The 24,604-nt window shown below is 35.8% G+C and overlaps 1 protein-coding gene across 1 annotated transcript in view; it reads right to left on the reverse strand.

Moving 5' to 3' along the window:
- Positions 1–24,604, reverse strand: part of FOXP2 (forkhead box P2) — a 336,972-nt gene that overhangs the window by 260,374 nt on the left and 51,994 nt on the right. Inside the window, exon 2 of the mRNA XM_042872472.1 lies at positions 20,933–21,015. The gene's annotated coding sequence lies outside the window, so the exon portion shown is untranslated. The remainder of the gene's footprint in view (positions 1–20,932; positions 21,016–24,604) is intronic.

Below are 24,604 nucleotides of genomic sequence, written 5' to 3' on the forward strand. Positions count from 1 at the left end.
AAGGCTTCTGACAGTAAATTATTGGAAAGAACACACAATAGTACTTCCTATCTCTAAACAAGCCTCCAATTCTGGTCCCCAAACATAGACACCTGCAAGATTAACACACCTCCCAGAAGCAACAAGAAACTCGAGATAAGCTTGAGTTGTCTTCTGTTACTGTTTCTTTAAAGCAGGAACATCCACAATGTGAGTGGTTTTCCTGAAAAGAAACCAAATGGTTTCAACCACAACACAGGAACAACAAAAACGCAATGTCAAGCAGTTCCTTGAAGTTATTTTCAACAGCCTTTAACATAAATAACGCCATGCTGCCAAACACGTTATTTCTGAAGGATGAGACTACTAGGAATTGCAACTCTTCAGTCTATGAATATGCAAGTATAATTGGGTGGTAAGATGGAAATGCCTGCACTGAATCAAGATTATACAGGTGACACTTTCCACTGCGAACCAACTAATACTAAATACCTTTCCATACTTGTCTAAGAGTTTTGGCTATTTGTGGTGTTGCAGATGAGCCATAAAACAGAATTCCTGAACACTTGTGCTTCAAGATCACATTGCACTTCACAGCTGTTGTGTTTTACCCCAGCAGAGGGTGCATTTAAGCAAGTGGAAAAAAGCAATTTTCTTTTACGCACAGCTAAAAGTGCTTAGGGGTCTTTTTGAATGAAATGTAACACGTGCATTTATTATATTTAAAATACATTAAATAATTCATAAGATATAATTATTAAGTCTACCTGCACTGTTTGTCTCATTTTTTTGTAGTTCTTCAAGTGCCACATAGGAAGCATCATATTGCTGCATCTACTTAGATGGAAGGGTGAAGTCTAAGGCATAGAACTCAATTTCATAACACTGTGATGAATATGAAGTCTGTAAATCTGTGTAATGGAACTACTGTTATGATTATTTTTAAAAAAGGAAACTTTTGTTTAATCTTCTACATTAAAGAATGCTGAGATTGCAAAAGCAAGCAAAGCATTTAAAAAACAGAACATGCCTCAAGTAAAGCAGTTCATATGGTATTATTTCAACCTCCACTGCATGACCTTTCCTGAATTCTTCATTATTATGTCCCACATTATTTGTTTCCCCAGGACTTACGTTTCATCACTGCATTGGATAGATTGAGTTCTGAACTGAAATTATTTAAATGTTATTTAGTGCTACTTTTGCGTAGAAGTTTGTAGTCTGTCCCACGCCTTCTCTGCTGCTGAAACTGGAAGGTAAATAGCCAAAGTATGGATACTGGGAATAGAATGCAATGCCAAGGAAATGAATTTCTACCACAAGGAATTTTCTTACAAAGGTGGATAAAATGAAAAAAAGATAAATAATCTTCCATTAAAAACATGGAAATAATTTCTGGATGTCAAAACCACCACCAAGATGGAACCAAGATATAAATACATGCAAAACTTTCACAAAATTTCATACGTAGTCTCTCTCCCGTGTATATGATATATATATCATACATATATCATATATATCCTTGTATATGTATATATATCTTCTACATAGCCTGGAAAAAAAAACTTTAAATTAAAAAAAAAAAAAAAAACCAACTAATCTACTTTCACAGATTATATTATTCCTTTGGCCAATAGGAGCTGAAATTCAGAAAAGAAATAACCCATAATTATCTACCTAAAACTTTTCTCTCTAAACTTGAATAAAAAATTAAGTGCTCAATGTTGCAATGTCAGTTTAAAGTGAAGAATTCATACTTTCTAAAACAACATCATTTTTTAAGGAACAGAGATCCCTTCCACTTGAACAGAATTAATCCCATGATGAAATTTTCAAATAAATCTCTGAATAACATGTGACAATTAAATAGTTCTAGAATTGTACTGCAGTTGGATAAGGAATTAATAAATAAACAGAACAAGTTAGTTCTCAGAAGAGTTACTTCAGAGAGCAATAGAACTTATGAATAACAGTATGGACAGATGTAAAAAATTTTTCCTCACCAGACACGCTATTTTGGCTGTTTCTGTTATACAAGACAACTATTTTCACGGATATTAGTATCTTTGAGGCCACTATTCCTCCAGCAGTGTATTTGAAGTTGACCATCAGGTCTAAGAATTATTGTGGGAGACAGACAGACAGAGAGCATGATTGCATCAACTCACAAAACTTCTGTTTTCTTACAAAGTATACTAAAAATAGCAAATGTAGGCTATGGTAGCCAAGGAGATAGACAATTCCTCAGCAGGGCACTTTCTGCAGGGACAGTCAAGCCAGAAGAACACAGGAATTCAGTTCATGTCTGGTGGTAAGAATTCTCAACTGGATAAATTGTCGTAACAGGACAAAAGAAAGAGCAGGTGCATTATATTAACTACTTAAAATAAGATTAACCAATTAGGACATTTTAAATTATATACTTCATGGAAAAGGAGATACTGTATCTTAGAACATCATTATCAACACCTTTTGTTAGCAATTTTTGTTTAATTCTGTAAGAAAATCCCAAATTTGTATCTCTGGCAGTGAAGTAACAGAAATTTCACTTACTTCATTGATGAGAAGACTGCAGAGCAACTCATTCATTCACAGTGGACTAATGCCATATATTAGCTAGTTATGTTTCCTCATTTTCTCTTTTACTCCTATGAAACAGATACCACGTTCACCTGGTTTGTTTCACGAATGGGTTTCTCTGAACATAAAGTTAGAGAGGAATGTTCACCATCACCCGCAGCACCACAAAGGAGATGTGTGGTTTTGCCAATTTAACTTTGCAGCAACTGAATTCTAATTAGGGTTTAAACATAACTATTAAGAATGATTTAATACCCAAAATACTGTAGTACAACTGCATTGCATAAAGAAGGAACACACTTGTACAACTTGGAAAATACAATAATATCACATAAAAGGTGAAACCATGAACTGAATTTCACAACTGTTGTTCATGCGAGCCAACACTGCTTTAACAAACATTTTTTAATTGAAAACAAGGTTGGTTTTGTCTGTTTTGTTTTCCTAAAAAAGGGAGAAGGCAATTAAAAAAAAAAAAAAAAAAAAAACCTAAGGACATTTTAATATTCAATTTAAACAGTTTAATATTCAAAGGCTGTTTTAGGGAGGTAAAGATATGTCTTTCTATTGTAGTTACACCTTTGTTGTGCTTTGTTCTGTTCTAGTTTTTCTTTTTCTTTTTTTTTTTTCTTTTTTTTAATATATTCACTAACACAGCATTCAATTAAAAAAAAAATGAGTTTAAGAGAAGGAGTCTTCAAGATCTGGCTATGTCAAATATCGTCTCCATTTTGTGTTTCCTATTAAAAATTACTGACATTTTGGAATAAAAATACTTATCCCAGGACAGAAAAAAACTTTTCTTTTTTTTTTTTTTTTTTAAATCCTAAATGACTAGAACAAGTTATCACACACACTCTTACCTGATAAGCCCACTGTACCTCATAAAAGGTACAAATCAACAAATCAAATAATAAAACTCTGATTAATCACAACAATTCATTAAATGCTACTTTATGTTTTTACGAAAAATATTCCCCAAACATCCCCTCACAATAATATCAAAAGTGAGGGGATGAGAGCTGAGAATTGGCACATAGCCACAGCTTGGAAAGCTCAAAAAATTACTGTATCAATTCAAAATAACTGGAAATTCCAAATGGAAATTCTTGTTTATGCAGATCAGACAATTTGCAATCTCAGTGTTTCTTTATTTTACTGATCATGTGCAGTCTACTTGAATTGCCAGAATCTTTTTTCCTCTTTTATTTCTTTTATTTTTCAGGGAAAAAATAAAAATTGAAAAAAAAAAAAAAAAAAAAAAAAAAAAGTGGTTATGAAGAAAAAAGAGAAAGTTGACATTAAGAAAAAAAAAAAAAGCAAACAATAAAATTATCATGTAGATTTTTATGTAGTTATTTTCAATGAGCCAGAAAATAAAATTCCACAAATTACATCAGTAATTTTGTTTTCCAAAGGACAGGTTTCATATCCCATGGATGAGAGTCCAAACTGAGTGACCACAAGGTTTCCAAACACAAACATTCCTACTTTTTCTCACAGTTGGACAAGCAGTGTAAAAATAAAGTTTCTTGATCTTTAGGATGTTTCTGTACACAAAAATACAGATCAAAGCTGACGATAACAGTGCAGTCCTCTTTGGCAGTTTAAGATACATAGCAGCACATCAGTACTCGTAGAGACAGTCTGATAAAACAAAAAATTTAAGAAGGGCTTTCAGGCTGTTTAGGATTTTATTAATTTAATTAGTTGGGAAAAAAAAATGTTTAAAACTAAATCATAAACACAAAAAGATATTAACTAGGTCAGCAATAATCTCTGGTGTGAAATGAATGAAAGATACTCAATTTCAGAGATACTGCTTCAGGCTTTCCGCAAGGATTTAGGATACATCAGGTCTAGAGTTAATTCAGTTGTCTGAACATCCATAAAACACAGCAAGATGCAGGTGTGTAGGTAAGCACACACTGTCATGTATGCACGTGTAGAGCCCTAAAGATGGTACTAGAGCTACTGCAAGTTACTGCTTCCCAAAACAGGAAAATTAAAGCTACTTCTAGGATCGTGCACACACACTATGACAGTTCTGCAAAACAACTTAGGACAGAAAACATTGCACAGGCCATATGCAAATGCCATATTTTTAAAGTGTTTTTTCCACAGTCATAAAATCCAGAGCAGGGATCTTGTTTTGTTGTTGCTGTTCTGGTTTTGTTCTTTTTGTTTTGGAAGCAGAAAAGTGCATTAGAATCCACATATAATTTTCCTTAGAGTTTAGTCCCACAATTTTAGGAGATGCTATACTCTGCACTACCAACTGATATATTTCCACAGCTTTTTCAAAAAAACAAATGATCTGAAGTTTAAAAGCTTATTAAAAATAACTGGATTAGTATGAACAAGCTATTCATCTAGCTCACTTACTCTGGTGTCTATGAACGTACATTAGAGATTTAAAGAAGAAATAATCAAAACTTCTTACTTCATGAGTTTTGAAAGCAAACAACAACCTTTCTGTATAATACTGGCTTTATTAATTCCTTTTTTATGCATAGATTATTGCATAATGACTAGGAATACAGAAGACAGACATCTACAGGAAAGATATTGAGACCCTGGAGCCAAGTCTTAAGAGGAGTAGTTGAGAGAACTGGGGTTGTTTAGTCCAGCAAACAGGAAGCTCAGGGGAAACCTTATCACTCTCTACAACTACCTGTATGGAGGTTTTGGGTGAGGTGGGGTTGGCCTCTCCTCCCACATAACTAGCAATAAAGCTAGAGGGAATGGCTTCAAGTTGCACCAGGGCAGATTCAGGTTGCATATTAGGAAAAATTTCTTCTCTGAAAAAGTGTCCAGAAGCTGGAACAGGCTGCTCAGGAAGATGTTAGATGTTGTATTAAGGGATATGATTCAGTGGGGAAAAATTGGAGGAAGGTGCATGGTTGGACTGGATGATCATGGAGGTCTTTTCAAACCCTGGTGATTCTATGACTATATGATGACATTCATTTATATGACTTTCATTCTTCATGTATGAAGTTACTTAAAATTCGTCTTGTCAGAGAACACCCAAGATACTGATCTTATCTATGTCTTTAGACTATCACAGCAATACCACCACTACAGTATACAATCCTTCTAGAAATATCAGTAGAGATACATAAACCAAAATTGTTTCAATGAAGCTCTGAATAAGAAGGGCTCCTAAGTTTACACGTGGCAATAGATTTTATCTTTTTTTTTTTTAGCTGTATAAAGCAGATGGAGATGTTTTATGCAAATAAAAATTCCAGTGATTTTAACGTGTCTGAACTTCATGTTTTTCAAGGAACCTGTTCTAGAATTTTATGTGTTTCAAGATTCTCTTCTCTCCGAACCTGCTTCTAAAATCTGCTTCTAGATTCTTCATTCAGGGACCCTGATTGTCTTTGATTCCAATAATAAAGATCACTTACAGCCATGTTCCATCATTCAGCGCTTCGAACAGCTACGAAAAATTGGTATCAGTGGATATCTGGAACTGTAGCCATAATATAGGCTCATGAAGGCAATTAGGGAATCATGAGGTTGAGGTTGAAAGGGATCTCTGGAGGTACCCCCATTCTCAAGCCTGTCACCTAGAGCAGTTTTCTCAGGACCATCCCCAGTAATATCACAATACATGTAATTTTCCGAACTCTTGCTTCTCAGCTCTGAACAGTATCACATGCAATACGCAATTGCATTTGGTAGAGATTTCTGGATATTTTCTTCCAGAAAGCTGACTTGTTTTTTTCCATGTATTCTTTATTAAATCATTCAGTTTATAACAAGACCAAGGAAGTCAAATTATTCTCGCTCCCTGCCCCTGGGAAAAAGCAAAGAGAACTTTTAAGTTCCATTGCCTATAAGGGAACAGGACAGATCTCAAGTCTGAGTTTGTCTTTTACCTATGGTTTTGCCTTCCTGACACTATCACTGAAGAATGCCAGGACAAAGACAGTGGTGCTTTAAGAACTCTGGAAGTGCCTTCATCTCACTCGGAAGCTCACCACAGAACTCTTCAGAAACAATATCTAAAATAGAGATCTTTTAGAAAACCCAGCCTAACTCACACCACACCTAATAGCATTATGGCATACAGCCTACATATGTAGGACCAATGACAACTGTCCACATCATCTTTGACAGCATGACAAATCCTCTTACGAGCTGATCTGGCCTTCTTTCACCCTGTATTATCATCACAATGAGGTTCACCATCAGTAATAAATATGGCAGAGTCATAATCATGTACTTTCATTAAATAGTTCTGCTTGTAAGAGCTCAGCAATGGTTAAATGTGAAGTTTGAAGAAAATGTCCTGTGTTTAAAAGGGAAGCAAATTACAGTGGCATGATGTCTTTCAAATGCAGAGATATTCCAAAGTTTCAACTGAAACTTTTTCTCAACTGCCTTCCCTTCTGAGAATTTATCTGTGTGTATTCAAACACTCAGAAAATGCTGGATGTTTTACTTAAGCAAAAAGGCCTGCCTGAAATACAACAATTGGTCATTGGGTTTCAGTACCATTGCTCATACCCATTCACTCTTGGTATCAGTACCATGAAAAAGTGTTATTTGTGATAGCTGCCATTTTTCTCTTGAAGTTTTGCTGTACTTTTCCACTCAACAACCCCTTATCCTAACATCCACAGCGCCTACAGACGCTATCTGTATCAAGATCACACTGCAGTTAAATAGTTGTATTATTTTTCATTCAAAATTGACTTCACACTCCAAATACATATTATATTAGGCTATTTACTGTTAAGCAATAACTGTAAAGGCAAATAAACACAAATGCCAACAGAATAGAACAGGGCTTTTTTGAGAACATCTTCAAATAGATGACTGTTGATATACACAGTCCAAAGAGATGTTAAATGCATACATTTGGTTATTCAGCCAAAGATCTACTAACAGTCTCAAAATTAAATGTACACATTTTGAAATCAAATCCTGGTTCAAACTTTGTCAAGTCAAGCCACAGACTGATGTATCATCAGAACTATTGATGATCATGCAAAACTCAAACACTAATTACTCTAATCATATTTATGTGATACAATTGACAAAAACGTCTACGGATGTTCAACTTCAGCAAGAAAGACTGCAGGTCTCCCACACTTCTTTTAAAATTCTGGCTTATTAATAAGCATAGGAGCTTTTCACTAAGAATAACTAGTATTTACATCATTAAAAGAGAGAAATCCACTGAATTAGTATTTTTCCTAAAAGAAACTTGAGGAATTGGTAAACAGTGAGTGACAGCAGGAGACATTTGCAAAATAGGTAAAAAGAACAACACTGTCAGCTATCTTAACTATTATGGAAGTTGGTATTATTTGCTTTGCTAATTTGCTTAAAAATGCTGTGAGTACAAATACAGGAATGAAACCTCAGAAACACTGCCTGTGTTCTGTTCTGATACAACCCCACCTGACTTTGTATGAAAGGAGTCCAGACAAATCAGGTTTTACATTCACAAGAATTAAAGAAAGCAAATATCTCAGACTGTGAAAGCCTCCTGACAATTCTTCCAAGTTGTTCTCAAAAACAGGTAAGAATTTCCTTGCTAAAACATCAAACAGCTCCCGGCAGGAGTTACTTTAGGCAGGCCCAAGGAACAAGACACCACAGAATTATGGCCTCTCCATCACAGAACAGCAGCTCAAGAAAGAGGACAAGAGCAAGGGATTATGGAAGCTTAGATATTGTTCACAATTCAAATTAATCTTTGAGTAGATGATGGGTTGTAAGTGACATGAATAAGGAAGGAGAATTTTCAAGGAAATGTTGCTGGTGTCCCACAGGCAGGAGGATTTGCGTGGCTGAACTGCAGCTTCCTCAGCGCCTGACTGACACAGGCACCAACAAGAAGGCAGAAATTTAGGATAAAAAGCTTATCCTCATTAATATAAGAGTTATCAGAGAAACATGTTTTTATTTTCTTACTTTTTAAGCAGAAAGCTGGTGAGTTGAGATAGCAAATGGAGCAGCTGAAACTTCAGAAGAAAGAAGAGCAACAAACACAATGCCTGACCCTCCCCAGGAGTCTCGCTCTGCCCCTTGGAAATCCCTTCCATTAGAAGGAGGGGATCAGACCAGTGCGGCCAAATCCTGGTGTCAGGTGAAAAGCCAAAGTAAACCTGAAGTATCCTATATGTAATTACCCATTCTGAAACTAGCTAAAACAATTCATAAGAAAATTATTCAATATGTAAGTTAGCCAATTAGTGGCTTACCCTTAGTGATAAGGGTAAAGGTTTTTTCCTTCCATATGAGCAAATATATCTTTGAATATCACAATAAGTGGGAAAAAAGGGGGGAAAAAAACAAAGGAAATAACCAGACCTGCTTAGAACTGCAAAAAAATGTGAATAGTTTAAGCAATCATATGTAGTGTATTTAGACAACCTTTTATCATACCATGTTTGTTGCGTTATGTCAAAGCAAAAAATCAGTTATAAGCATAATTATTTTAACAGATTTGAATGAAGCTATATCTAAAATGCAGTTGTAGATGCAGAAGATGTTCAAGACAGACTTCTAAAGCTACTATATTGTATAAAGTAGTACAGAAACAGTATTTTTAATTTTCAAGAAAGCATTCTACAATATTTTAATAAATGTCTTTGTGATACAGGATTCTGTGTTCCTCAGAAGTAAATAAAATAGTAACTCCGTCAAGCTCACAGAATATCTACATAAGCCATTTTACAAGGCAGATATACTTTTCCTTCTTTTCCACGAATGCATAAAGCTCTCCTTCAAGCTCTTACTAAATCTATTGATCTGTGAAACACAGTGCACTCCAGGGAGGCAATTCACTTGACGTTATATATCAAATGATGAGATGAATAATGATCGTACCATTTGGTAATTAAACGTCTTACAAACCTTTCAACTGACTGAACGTCAGAAAGGTCAAATGAGGTTAAATCTATTTTTCTATTGTTTGTAATTATTTTCTTAAATTTAGAAATACAAAAGCCATATTTAACAGTAACTATAATACTACATAGCAAAGTCAAGTAATTCAATAACATACTTTTTATTCCAGTATTCTTATATGGTTTGAATACATAGAAAAAGTGTTTTTTATCCTTCAGACCTACTAAAATTGTTATGCTTTCAGGGAAGCAGCCATGCATCAGCATAGTGCAAACAACTAACAGTACTGCTGGGTTAAGGGAAATGAACAGCACATAAATCAAATCTAAAATGTATCAAAGCATCTAGCAATTAAATTATAGCTCCCTGATAACTTCCTATGTAGTTGCAGGAGTCTGAATTTTTGCTAGAGGATGAGTATATCCTATTTTGGTTGCTTGAACTCGGTGTTTGTCAGCTTACACTTCAATTTGAACTTTTTGTCTACTAACACATAATAATACATTTGATACTAGAAACAAATCCAAAATATTTAACCAAGTAGTCTTCTACAACTGTAATTTCATGAAAAGCTTTGCAATTTGCCTCTAAAATTGGCAGCCGAAAGAACTGCAGAGAAAAAGATGCCACAAATATGTTTCTTACTACACACTGCCAATGCTGTTCAAGTCACCAGCCCAGAGAGCTGAGGATTTCTCTCCAACACCTCTCTCAAACATGGGCTTCCTTATAAAAGACAAATTTACTCCTATGTGGTCAGCCTAACCTTATGTGCTGTCATGATCCAGGATCTTGACTGTTCTTGAAGGAATACAGTCCTCGCACTGTCATTCAAATTATCATCAGCCTTTGCTACCATTAATAGACTCAGATCCCAAATATTAGAACACAGGATTTTGATCTAGTGGCTTTCCTTAGAAAACGGAAACATCTTGAATAGATTATTAAAAAAGTATCCAGCATCTCTCTCAAAAAACCAACTGGGTCAGATACAGTAAACTTCCACAAATGTACAATCACACCACAATCTCTGAAAGGACAAAACACAACCCTACGGCCTATATATCACAGTTATGTCTTGGAGCAGAGCAAATTGGCCACTCTCAAAAACCTACTGAGGCTGGTAGGCTACGCTGCCCTAGATGCCTCTTCACAGCCAGACCTAACACAGAAAAGAGATTTCAGGGGTAGAAGCTGAAAGACAAAGAGAGGATTTTTCAGAGCATCTAAGGAAGTAAAGCAGCAGATGAATTCGCCAGCTGGGGGCAGAATTTTTCTGGGGAAATCTCGCATTCGTGGTAAGGACTGGCTGTTACTATGGAATGTGACAGAGATGTGGGAGATACTTTCTTGCTATCAACTGCCAGTTGCTCAAAGTACTTTGTCTTTGTCTTGAGGCTGGAAACAGAGGTCAAGTTCATAAAATGAAAAAGAGGTAATTAAATCACATGCTCTATCTTCCAGGATCTTTAAAGTCTTGGACAGGGTACTCAAATTCATAATGTAATAACTTCAAAATACTTTCCTATCAAATACATTTGATCAATCCAATATACATTTTTTTCAAGCCTAATAAATCAAATAAATTTAAAATACCTTGAACTAAAAATATTTCTGAATTGCAAAATTAAAAGAATGTAAATGATAAGACTGCTGTAATATTAATACTTTGTCAGACCTCTCACTCTCCAAAAGGATAGCATTTGGCAAATCTTCTATTTTTACTGTAGAAAATGAAAGACAAAGAACAAATATTCATTCTTCTAAAAGTCCAACGTGAAAAATTTTAGATAAAAAACTTTTTTTTTTTTTTTTTCTTCATATAAGTAAGGGCATTACTTCACTCTCTTTTATAATGCAAAGAACTGCTGGACTCCACAAGGTTGGAAGTCCAACCTTAGATAAGCAAATTAACAGCTGCTCAGATCAAACTTATTTCAGGACAACCTTTAGACAGAAAACACCTGAAGCCTGTATTTCTTCAATATAAGCATGTGATTTAACCACTGACCTGTACAAAGATATTCTGTGGAGGCTCAAGGGTGTCTGCATACCTACACTTGGCAAACAGCTGCAGCAGCTAAAGGTGCTCCCATCCTCCCTCTCCTTACCTGCTGTTTCCTTCCCAGTGCTGGGGCTGCCTGCTGCCACTCAGGGCCTCAGGACAAAAGTGACCAACGGCGCTCCAAAGCGACTTCTCTGCAAAGCCAAGCAGCACAGTACAGACTGCTAAGACAAGTGCCTTGGTCTGAGGTGATGGATTTCCCACTGCACCTGGGGAGACTTTCCACACTCATTACTATTTTTTCTTTTTGCAGGTATTATGTTGAAGGAGTTAAAAGAGACTGCTAGTTCTGGTGTAGTGCTAATAATGAACTGTTGGAAGAGGGCAGAGGTATCTATAACCTCAGCACCTTTTTATTAATTGCATTCTTTAGCTATTAGAAGGATTTTTGAGAAAGAGAAGTCTAATACTTCTGTAGTAAAGAAAGATTTTACAAATGGGTGTGCTTACCTTCCACATTTCTTACAATATGGGCTCAAAAAAGCCATCACAGAATAATATAGTCAGAGAAAACTCGAAATATTTTCCCAATCATTTTGTTAATTCAGTTCAGCCTATTATTGTAGCAAATATTCACCAACTTTACTGTAGTACATTGTCCTCAGATAATAAACAGTAGTTTCAAAGTTAGTTGCAAAACATTAACAACATGTGTTTGTCACACCATGCTATATCCATCTGCTCTAATTTGAAATGTACAGATAACTTGGCCAGAATAATACAAAATCTTATTAGGCTGGAAATTCAATTACAGAAGTATGGGAGCACACCTACGTGTATTTCAAGAGACATAAAACAAAATGTAACTGAGTTTGTCCTTCAAGTATACAACAGTGAACTGAAATTTTTGTCTGTTTCCCATTAGCGTAAGTACTCCCAAAAATATGTGTAACAGAAGTATATAGATTCTGCAACTAAATTTCTGTTTTGTACATGCCAATGCAGCAAGCCTGATAGCTTACCCTTAAGATGTCAGTATGTATTGTTTAAAATTATAAGCAGGCAGCTATAAATTTGCAGTCTATGAATATATACCTGGTATTTTCTTCTACAGAACCATCGCTAATTCTGAATAACACACTGAATTTTCACGTACTGAAATTTACACATGCATGCTTGGGGGGACTGGAGCCATCACATGAACCCAAATACCACCTATTTTGTTTCTATAGATGACTCATGCTCAGAAAAATGAAGTAGAAGTTCCTCCAAAAATTAAACTGAACCTTTGGGTTGTGTAAAAAATCTAATGCAGTTAGGCATGGGTATCCCCTCCAAATCACCACTAAAAATGTACCTCCAGTAAACCATGACTGACAGCTATTACCACTAAATAGCTGTTATACAGACTGCATTAAAATGTCGAGGGCTGGTTCCTGAGGGACAGAGATCTTTGTCCACTTCCTAGATGACAGTGCCCACATCAAAAAATCATTACCTCTTCCTTTGCCAGATCCTATAATGCATTTTCCAGAGAACACAAGAAATCACTCTCCAAGACAGTTAACAAGCATCCCTTACAAATACAAAGCTAATATAAAATCAGCTTTTTAGGGAGGTTAACTCTCAAAGCAATCACATAAACATCTATTCCATTTCCAAGATCCCATTTATTTGCAGGAATTAGATCTGCTGCTATTTCTTCCATATGTGGTCAGACGTATGGAACGGCTTTCTATATCGCTTGCAATTTTTTTTTTCTATTTAAAATGAAGATTTTAAATAGCTGATTTATCACATGTGTCACAGGCATGTTTCTGGATTTGGTAACTTCAAGAGCATCCTGAAAACAAATAGTTTATTGTGTTTCTGGAAAACAGGGGCAACAATAACGTGGAAATCAGCCTTTCACAATCAATTCATACATGTTTAAATAAGAAACCATGCTGAAAAGCAGCACAAATGAGTTGCTCTGAGAAATAATGGAAACCACATTTGGTTTCCTTAAGTTTTACAGAAATCCAATGTAAACTACTGTTGAGGTTTCTATTTCTCTTGATATAATTTGCTTTTTTTTTTCCCTCTCTAAATCAGTGTGTTGGAGAGCATACAGGCCTATGCATTTGCTTCTCAATGGTAATGTCCAATGGCTTTCCAATTTAACTAGAAAAACCTGTGATACATAGGAAAGACATCCCAACACAGAAATGAATAGTGAATCTTCATCTTGGATCACTTACAAGGGAAGAGGAGAAAAAAGAAGAAAAAAGGAAACACTACATATGTAATTAAAATCTAATTATACTACTTACGCTCTCTGTTGCCTCCTCAGAAATACAACACCTCCTGAAAACTTTAATTCATAGAACGTAAAAGAGGAAAATGAAAGAATTAACACAAAGATCTGAAGCAGAGCTATTGATTCTTTGTCTTGTCCCTTCCACAGAAAAACAAAGCTAGAACTCTTTTATCCTGCTTCATGAACAGAAAGTGTGCAATAGAATGAACAAGAAGAGACATCCTCCAGGAGGCTGGGAAGCCCTATCTTGCTGGTGACAGACGTTAAATTTTATTTTTTAAGCACTGAAATTTGAAGTCTGGGATGCGAGAGCATGAAGAGCTTGGCCAGACACACACAATCATCAGCATGGCAACAACAACAAAGAGAAAAGATCTCTCCAGAGCTCAGTTGGTGCCAGTCCTCTGGATTATAAACACAGCAGACTATTTTTTCCTTTTAAAAATATGACCAATATGGGAAAAAATGAGAATATCATTCACATTTTCTTAGATTTCTTCACAATCATATTTACAGTATGATTTTGACTCGCACCATCCCGTCCACTGATCACATCAACACAAGTAACTATTCTAGCCAGTTAATCTGGAAATCCATCCTTACTATGTTTCTCCAGTCTTTCAATTCACTCCTGCAAGTCATTTTCAAATAGCTCATTCATAATTTATTTCAAAACCAATATTCGTGGAACCTTACAAGCTTCCCATCCTTAAGTATCAGCAGTCTTTTTATAATCTTATCAATGCTTATAAATATCTAAAGGGAAGTATGAAGAGCATGGGGCTTGGCTCTTTTCAGTGGTGCCCAGTGACAGGACAAGGGGCAATGGGCACAAACTGGAACACAGAAGATTCATCTGAACATGAGAAAGAACTTGACTGTGATAGGGACAGAGCACTGGAACAGGCTGCCCAGAGAGTTTTTGGAGTCTCCTCTGGAGACATTCAAAACCCTCCTGGACACTGTCCTGTGCAACCTAATGTAGGTAACGTGCTTTAGCAAGGGGTTGGACTGGATGATTTCCTTCCAACCTCTAGGATTCTGTGAGTCTGTGTGATTCTGTAAAGCTGCAGTAAGGAATATATATGTATCATTTTACAACATCATTTTATTCTTGTTCACTTTATATTCTATACACTTAAGAAACTCACTCTTTATCAGTTTCTCAGTATGTAACTGATGCAAGCAGTAAACTAGACTACCATTCAAGTACTTCACAGATAATCTACTCTCTATAGTAGAGTTGCAAGTGACTGCTGCCCTGCGCAGAACAGTGCAAAATAGTACAAAAAGATCCCACTGAAAGCATTTTCCTTCATTTCTCTAGGAACATAATTCGGTATCCCATTGTAGCTTACCAACTTACAAACAGAAGTTTTCTCATGACAATCTACCTACATTTCACCTCTTTTCTTAATTTCGTTCTGTTAACTCCAGATGCACCCCTGTGTTTATTCTAAGAGATCCCTCTTCCTTCTTGTCACTACCCTTCAAATACTTAGTGGTTATTCTCTTTCTTCTCAGAAATACTGTGTGAAATCCATTGTCTTCAAAGTATGTGAGGTCAGAAGAGACACAACATCAAGTACATGGCTTAGTGGACAATATTGGTGATAGGAGGATGGTTGGCCTAGATAATCCTAGATGTCTTTTCCAACTTTGATGACTCTATGATAACAAATGGTTGAACTTCAAAAAAATAAAATATACTTTAAGTATTTTACTGCATTAAACTGAAGTTCAAGTGCCTTGTTTTCTTGAACCAGTGGTTCAAGTAACAACTTCTATGATACTACTTCTAGTCATACATCTGTTGGTGCAACTAAAAAAAAAAAAACAATACCTATTGTCAAGCAGATATAAGAGTAAGAGGTAAATATTACCTTTTTCATCTTACCTTGTTTATTATGTATCATCTTTTTTCTAAAAATAACATGGACACACTACACTACTCATCTACAGCAACTCTTTATAAAATAAAAAAATAGAATATTTGGGTTTTGTTGAACATCATTCTAAATAGTTAGGCACAACAGCTGTAGCAGTTCTTATCTTTAATGTACAATTCTATTTCATACTTATTTTTAAAATTGTCAGAGTCTATTTTAGCAGCTTTAAATGTAATATTCTAAATAAGTTACTTAATTATTAAAACCTATAAAATGAATAATGTACTTTGCATTATTTCACAAAAACATCTTTATCAACTAATAAACTCAACCTTAGTTAATCTTGAGGATCTTGCAATGCACTCTAGAAGTAGCACCACACCATACGGCTTTAAAATTAACTTTTAAGAGACTGGTGATCCATCTCTGGTTTGCTTTCTGACCAAACGTGCACAAGGCTTATCCTTCTTTGTGGGCAGTTAATGCCAAGCCATTATCTAGCTGATGACTTGGATGATTCACTGGCATCAAACGTTTCACACCTCAGTCATCAACATGATCATCACCAGTCTCTTAAAGACGGAATAAGAAAATCTGTATAGCCATTACTCTAGATATTTTTTTAAAAAAAGTCAAAATCTGTCTATTTGAAATAAGTAACAATTTAAAGAACAATGGAAATTTCACTCGAAATGATTATGCTATTTCCAGCAATTAGACTTTTGGTAAAAGAAAAAAAAAAAACATTAACAGTTTAACATCAAGCCAGCAGGCACCTTATCCTGGTATATTGTGCATAAAAAAGCATTCCCATCTGCTTCAATGCTTAGGCTTTTTCATGGGCTTAAACCTGTCAAATTATTCCATTTGATTTCAAGAGAATTCTCATATGGCAATCTATTTTATTTACTTTATCTTCAATAAAATGGTTGAGTGAGCATTAGCAACTATGAGACACAAGTTTCAATCAGTCCTCTAGCAAAGGCGTCAATCTACATTAGACCTACTGTGCTGTGAGTTGCAGCCAGAAAGCTGGAGTAAGACAGGGCAACAGCGAATGAGTGAGAGAGACCTAATAAAGCAGCAGAGAGGAGAGAGAAAATTCTCCCTAGACACTACCACACACTGCTTATATAATGTGTGTGCCTAGCTCAACACACCAGTAGCTCCTTAATAAAGCTGACAGCTAAAAAGGAGATTCAGACTCCAACTTTATTTTACATGACAACTACAGTAATGGTCCTCTGTTCTCAAGCAGGCCACATTTAGAAACCTGCATTCAGTTCACTTAGAAATTAAGAGTTCTCACCTCTCTTATTCACACCGCAGAAAAAAAGAAGCATAAAATTATTAAAATGCACACCATCTCTCTCTATGTCATAAAATTACTAGAAAAAAACGTCAGATTTCAGCTAGCTTTTCCCTAAAATTTTCTAGGATAGAAACCACAAAATAATCAGTGTATTTGAGCAACAGCTCATTTTCTAAAGATGGTATCATTAAGGACTAATTCCAAGAAATGTGGGGTATCACTCCTAGATGCTGTGAAAATATCTCCCAAAGCACAAACTTTGTAATAAGTGATGCAAGTTCATATTTGATATGGGCTGTAAAAGCAGATTATTATAATAGTGCTCTTCCCAGCAAACCAGACCATTTAGACTGTGCTTAATGTTCAGCTGAACTGAAAAACCGGCCAGCTTAAATCCATGGTTTGATACTTTGTATAATCATAGCAAAAATCTAACACCTCCTAGTCTGAGACCATGAATTCAATTCTATCAACTACATTTTGGCAGAAGTTGACTTCATTTACATTGCATTCAGGCTCTCCCAAATAAGTAATTTACAGCTATTAATAATACTGGATAGGTGATTCAAAATTCCCCAATACTCGGTATCTACTCCTTTAAAAAGTAAAGTACTGATTGTTTCAGACTTCCTGGTGGAAACCAGACTGAAGATAAAACCCACCAGCCCACATCCAGTTACTTTTTGGAAAGCAGATACTGTATTTTCCTTCCAGTATTATGCTGTATTTCTTTCTCTCCTTCACTTCTGCCTTCTGACCAGACACGCAGAAGGCTTTAGTAGCCTTTGCCATGGACATAGGCAATGCCAACCCACCACCAGGCTGATGGAATGACTTGGATGATTCACTGGCACCAAATGTTTCACATCTCAGGCATTGTGACATGATCACCAGCAGCAGTATGTCCTCCCATACCTCTTGAGAGAATTCAAGTTCAGCTGCAAGACAACTGTCTGTGAGAAGTATCTTCATACTAATCCGACAATACTGTAATACAAAATTGTATTTTTGTCCTACATAAAATAAACATCTAGAGAAAGACTGAATATTTAGTAGGTAAACAAAATGCATCCATATACAATAAGCATACACAAGTTCACAAGTGTAATGTCCTATAGCATGAGAAAAAGCCAAGAATCAGCACCGTGTCTCTTTCTACAAACTGCCAATACAGCACAGAGAGCTAGATCAATTCAATAATAATTAATTCTATATCTGCAATTCAGTTCACTAACACAAAAAAAATATAGAAAATATTTAGATTACCCCAGCTTCTTCATCAAAGCCTAAATAACTCCGAAAGTCCAGAAATAACTGGTTAACTAATAATCTCTAACAGTGTCAATTTAAGTCATCACTTCAAAATCAGATCATTTTTTCCCAGTATGGACTTCTATCTTTGTTTCAGCTTTTCCTACTCTAATTCAGTTTTCTAGATGTTCCTCCTGAAGTCTCAAGTGGTTTAAAAACAGAGTAGAAAAAACACATGTCTCTATACTAATAAAAATTTACTCGTGAACTCAATTTTCTTTTTTTGTATTTGTATCACTACTCTCATGACTGAATCGTAGCTTTCAGTCAGTGCAGAGACACCATATCCTGCCATAAAAATGCATCAACTCTGTATGACATACTGAAGAATCAGTAGTCAGAATTTACTACTATTTCCTCATGGACTACAAAAACATTCCCTTCTCGCTTTCACGTACTGCAAAAAATAGCGACCACTGCTGAAGAAGCCAAAAAAGACGTTGGCTTTCTTTACAGAAAGCACTTTTATAGATCGGACTTAACTTCAAGTTATGGAAGAAAATAATGGAGGAAACAGAGTAACAGTTATTTTCCTCCATATGCCTTAAGTTCCAGACATATTGGAATTCAATAAAATGATACTGCCAAGCTATTATAGATGCACAAGTCAGTACTACTGCATTTCTGACATTATTTGGTACCAAAAACAGTCAATTTCCAGAAAAACATTCTCAAAAAAAATCTGTTTGACTCATCAGGTTTCAGATACAACACACTTTATTAAAATAAGCACGTTTCTATCAAAACAAACAGTTCTCCAAAATACCATTTCTTCATAGACACTGCCTGTGTTACACCTTTCAGACAAACGTGTATAAATACGTAATAGGAATACAGTCATGTTTGCACCGCTAGTTAGAAAGCAAAGAATCTGAACCTTTTTCACTGGTTTCTCCTCTGGGTGATACAAGAAAAAACACTCTTTTGTAAATACACTGCTACATAATTAACACGTAGCCATACACAAATTTCGACATGATCAAAGCCTATAGTTTTCAGTGCTCTACACCCTCTGATTTACAATACACTAAGCTCAAACTGTATCTTTCCCTTTTTTTCTTGGTTCCACCATAGTCATGCTGTACCCTTCAGGCCTGTACTTAAGCTCATTGAAAAAAGGTGAAATTAATTCACAAGAAAGGAATTTTCTTTCTTATTAGCCAGTGGGTAAAGACAGCCACAGAGGACCACATACCAGAATCGTCTTGTTTGGTAGTGCTTCAAATGAGGTTAAAAAGGCCCACGCTTCTTCCCAGAGGGTGGAACTTCAGAAAACTCCTTATAAGCAGTTTCAACGCTAATTACTCTCACTATCAACTTCTATTGGAACTATCTCTTTTCTTCCAAGCCATCAGTCCATGGAGATGGCTCTATTAAGGAGAATATAGTTGTATTTAAATAGTTTGTAATACCTTAGAAATTGCTGCAAACGCAGAGAAATAGTATGTCTTTACTCTGGAAATAGCAGTGTATAGGTAAGCAGTTGGACCTGTGTGTTGTTGTTGCAAATGTTGAGCACATTTTGAAACTTGTATGTGACAATATTGCCTGAACAAGTATGAAAAATCTGAAATTGATGCTAGAGGCTTCCTAAGCTCTTATCTTACATAAATACTTTCAGAATATCCCTTTCTAGATCTCCCTAAGGTAAAAGAACTCGTATCTTATCTGACTCACTCAATATATATGTGAAGGTCTGGAGCAAAGCAAGGTATTAGGTGCAGGAATGCCAATCCCAGAGTGGTACTATGTACACCAATTCTGAACAGGCAGGTTCAGACTGTTAACACACATTGCAGTTCAAACAAGATTTGAACTCATGGTATTTGACATCATGGAATATTCCTAATTCCCAATGGAACAGAGGTCATTCCCATTTTAACAGACTACAAAACACAGGAATTCATTAGTAGTTTAATCTTTTCTTTTGCTGAAAAATGCTCAATTATTGCAGAAAATTATATAAATATAATCCAAAAGAATTTTCTAAACAAATATGATGTATCAAAACTATTCAGTGAACCTTCATTCTAACCACTCATCAATAAACAAAATTATGGAACAAAAATTTACCCTCAGTGATCGCTGTATTAATTTCTTTCTACCAACTGTACTAAAATCCTTTTATAGCAAAAGTCAACCATGAGATTCCAACAGTGTTACCACAGTAAGCCTGAGAGCAAATGCAAAAGACACTATATTAAATAAAAAGATCTTTTATACTGTATCTCTGTTCACGATTCTTAAGGAATAATCTTGTTATTTTCTAGATAACAAGATCAGGTTATAGATAAAACATCAAGTATGGTTTTTTTCAGCTCGTGGGCAGAACGTGACAATACCCCTACAGGGTGAAGCTAAAATCTGACTTGTTACAGTGGAGTTTTCTTCTATCCCTATATCCTCCTCCAATGCTCCAGAGACCTTGCAGAAACAACCATGTTCCCTTTTTTTTTGCTAGGTTTTGTGTTGTTATTTTTTTGTTTTGTTTTTTTGTTTTTCTCTCTGGTTGGCACTTAAAAGCCAGGGAAAGCCTAAAAGATGTCATCACAGTAGAAGTAGCCATACATCTCAGTAAATGAGAGGAAGGAGAGTGCAACTATTTGAATAAGGTCTGGTGAGCAAAAAAAGCAATTCCACAAAAGCTGCAGAATATAATTCTCAAAAGATTAGTAACTTACCTGCTTCTTCTGAGCCTCAAAAAGATCTTTAAATTCAACCTTGAACTGGAGCGATGTCCAAAATCAATTCCAGTATCACCATCCTGGTAAGACAGAGAGAAATATTTACAGCTATGTAGACATCACTTAATCAAAGCAAAATAGAAAAGGCTTTATCACATCCCCCAATTACTTTCACCATGCTTAAGCTGGTTCATAAGTAATCTGAAAGAAAAAAGGAATTACAATTTTCAATATTGACTGAAATGTTTTGGGTAAAATCTTGAGCAAGTTTAAAGAGAAAGATTCCCTTAGCATACAGTCAGCTTAAAGAACAAATTTACTGTAGTTCACAGGAAATATAATCATTCATCAAGTCTCTGACGTGCAGTAGAGGGGAGATGAGGCATCGCTCAAAGTCTAGTCTTATTCTTTTTATTTCTATTTTTTATTATTTATGTACCCGAAGACAAACAAGAGAGAGCCCCCCTCTACCCCCCCGAGTAGTTTGTTACAGACAAAGAATTGCATTCAATATCACTCACAGAAAGTTCAGTCCACACTGAAGGAAGGTAAAAAAGTGGGGGAGACAACACAATAATGAATTTAGATGTATATGTATTTTAGATAGGATGGAAAGACAGGAACACTTTGGACACTTGAGATTACAAAACTGCATTCAAGGGAGAGAGATGGGCAAGGCAGAAGAAATAAAGACCTTACAGGTCTGTAGAAACTTTCCTGACATTGCATCTATGCTACCCAATTAAGCAATGCTTGAGCACATTTCTATTTGCTGAAATCAGCTGGCACAGATCAGCCTAGATCTATGCCATTATACTCACATACCATTCGAAATACAGGGCTAGCATGCAAACTGTCTAACGGAAACAGTCAAATGTCTGGAAAATTTCTGGAATAAAGTCACTTTGCAAAGACCAAAAATGTGGCAGGGGCCTGGAAATATTTCCAATCACTGTTTAATTTACTAATATGAATGTAGCCTTAATGCCTGAAACTCTGCTACTTCTGAAGTAGCCTCTCATTGGTGCCTCTTGGCAATTTTCCCTTACTGACAAGGTCAGACAGAAGCAGACTGAAAAGCAAAATGAATGCAGAATTTTATAAAGAGAAGACTGCTTTCCCAAAGTTTAAAAAAAAAAAAAAATCTGTGTTTCAACTGGCATTATTAATACACACTTTGTTACAAAATGTTTGGACATTTAAAAGAGTTCCAGTTCTAACTTCTTCCTTTGTTTGTAGAGTATAGCAAAACCTGCTGGGAAGGTCGAAGTTCCTAGGAAACTGAAAGCTACCTGGCAGCCTCTGTAGAGCAAGTGAAGAAGGAAGAGCAGAGAATGACAGGCTGAAGGAATAAACACTACGTGAAACCCCTGCACAGTAGGACAGCACTGGGAAATGAGGACAAAATCATACGCTCTCTTAATGCAAAGAAAGAAAAGAAGAAAATGTGAAAAACAGATAGAGATTCTAAGGCAAACATGAGGAGGTGAAGATGGGCAGCATTCCTGAAAAACTGCTGGAACATAAAATATGTGTCAATGAAACTTTGTTTGATTGACACACGGTTATCCCAGATCCAAAATGGCAATGTCCAGACAACCGAGAGCAGCATCCATCTTGCTCTCCTGTTTCCCATTAAACCACTGCACAGGCAGCTATGCATCCAAACCTCTGAATTTTCTTCTGCACTTGAAGTCTAGACAGAAATACAGTCTGCAGTCATTTCTTCAATAATATCTGTTGTCTCTTGACGGATATTACTACGTGGGCCTTGAGTGTCTGCATCTTTGTTTTTCTCCTGTATTCCTTTACTTCAAATACTCAGTTTTCTTAGTTTGGATCATATTAATAATCACATTTTGCTTTGGCCCGCAAAAAAAGACAATACATTTCAGATAAATGAAAATACACATCAAAACATTACCTATTTTGGTGAGATACAGCCTTCTTATAAGAAGTTATTGAAGACAACATTTTATTCTGATTAATCTCTTACAAATAGGCTCAACATGAAAACAACTGCACCTGCAATTCTCAATTATTGGTATTTTATCTTTGCTCTTTTTGAATGTGCTTTCTAGAACTTTTCAAATGCCAATAACAAACATTCACAGTAGGAAGGCATATCCACAGTACATGCAATAGATGTGTGCGTTAGACACACGGCAGGCCTCACCTAGTAACTTCCTTTTTACCAGCACAGATATTCATCTTCAGAAATGCATCACTCAACCTCCATCTCATGTACACTACATTCGCATGTGGTCTACCCTGATGAAGGCAGCTGACTCTTAAAACATTTATTTTTCCTGTTACAAACACTGATTTGTTTTCATTTCTGTCTGCATCCTAAAACATGGATCCAGATCCTTTCAGTTATTTCAGTTTAACAACAAAGTTTCTCTACCCTCCCTTCAACAATGAAGCACATTCCATTCCGCTGCCCATCACAGGTAGATCTGAACATCACTGTTTACCTATCCAATATTGACAATATTGACAGAGACATTTTTCTATTTTTCAGGATCTAAGAATTCCATCAGAATTCTCCTTAAAGGATTGCAATTAAATTCACAAAACTTCCCAAGATCTTAAAAGTATCCTAACAATTTATCTTCTAGATAAAGTTGACTGGGCATAGTCAAGAACTTCCCAGCAGCTTGATGGAGTGCTTCCTATTCACACAAGGACACTTACATCAAGTAAACAACAGAATGCAGTTGAATGAAAATAATCTATATGTCACCCATCTTCAGCTTCTTATTCAAGTCCCTACATTTTGAGTCAAACAAGCAAGACCACAAACTTCTGTAAAGCCTGAGAAAAGCGTATGGGTAAACAACTGAATTAATTTGGGATGCAGATACTCAGTAGAAATGTAGATTTGGAGGAATTCCAATCAAATTCTTCTTAAAATGATAAAATGTGCAGTAATTATGTTGATCCATCTAGTACGAAAGCTTTTCATGCCTTTTTCAACACCAACAATGTAATACAGTTAGGGCAGAATTGTCACATACCATGCTGCAAACAACATTTTACATGAAAAGCATTATTCATTAGGATCGCAACTAACAGGATTTACATGGATTGTCTCAACTCTGCCAGAAATCAATAAAATGTATCTTAAAAAAAATAAAGTGAAACCCAAATTCACCCCTATTTTGAGAAATTCCTTTGAAACTTAAATAAACAAGTACAGTACCCATGTGCTGTAAACAATTTCCTTTAGCTTTTTCATTCTGTTGCGGCATTCACCTTATAGCTCATCTCACATTTTGATCGTGTTTAGATCATTACCTGTTATATGTTTGAATCCTGTGCCCATGACAACATTTTGATGTGAGATTACACGTTTATATTCATTATCTTGGCTTGTCAGTGCCCTTCAGTACCTTCTAAAAATGTAACTAACTCCACGGAAGTACGCCAAAGTTCTACTTCTTGATAGATACCAAAGGTACCTCTATTTCACTCAGGCCTAGCCAGGTACATTTTTTTATACAGTAAAAGGGCACCAAATTATTCATTACTACTTTAAGCGACGATTTGTATAGCAGATATCAACTCACCAAAGCACTCAGAAGTACTTTAGTACATGACTGAGTGCCACATGCAAAAGATATAGTTAGATATGCTTACTGGTGGGGCCAAACACACAGCTAATTT

The sequence above is a fragment of the Lagopus leucura genome, unplaced genomic scaffold (assembly GCF_019238085.1).
Source record: "Lagopus leucura isolate 7727_CA_CO unplaced genomic scaffold, USGS_WTPT01 Super-Scaffold_100008, whole genome shotgun sequence".
Classification (NCBI taxonomy): Eukaryota; Metazoa; Chordata; class Aves; order Galliformes; family Phasianidae; genus Lagopus; species Lagopus leucura.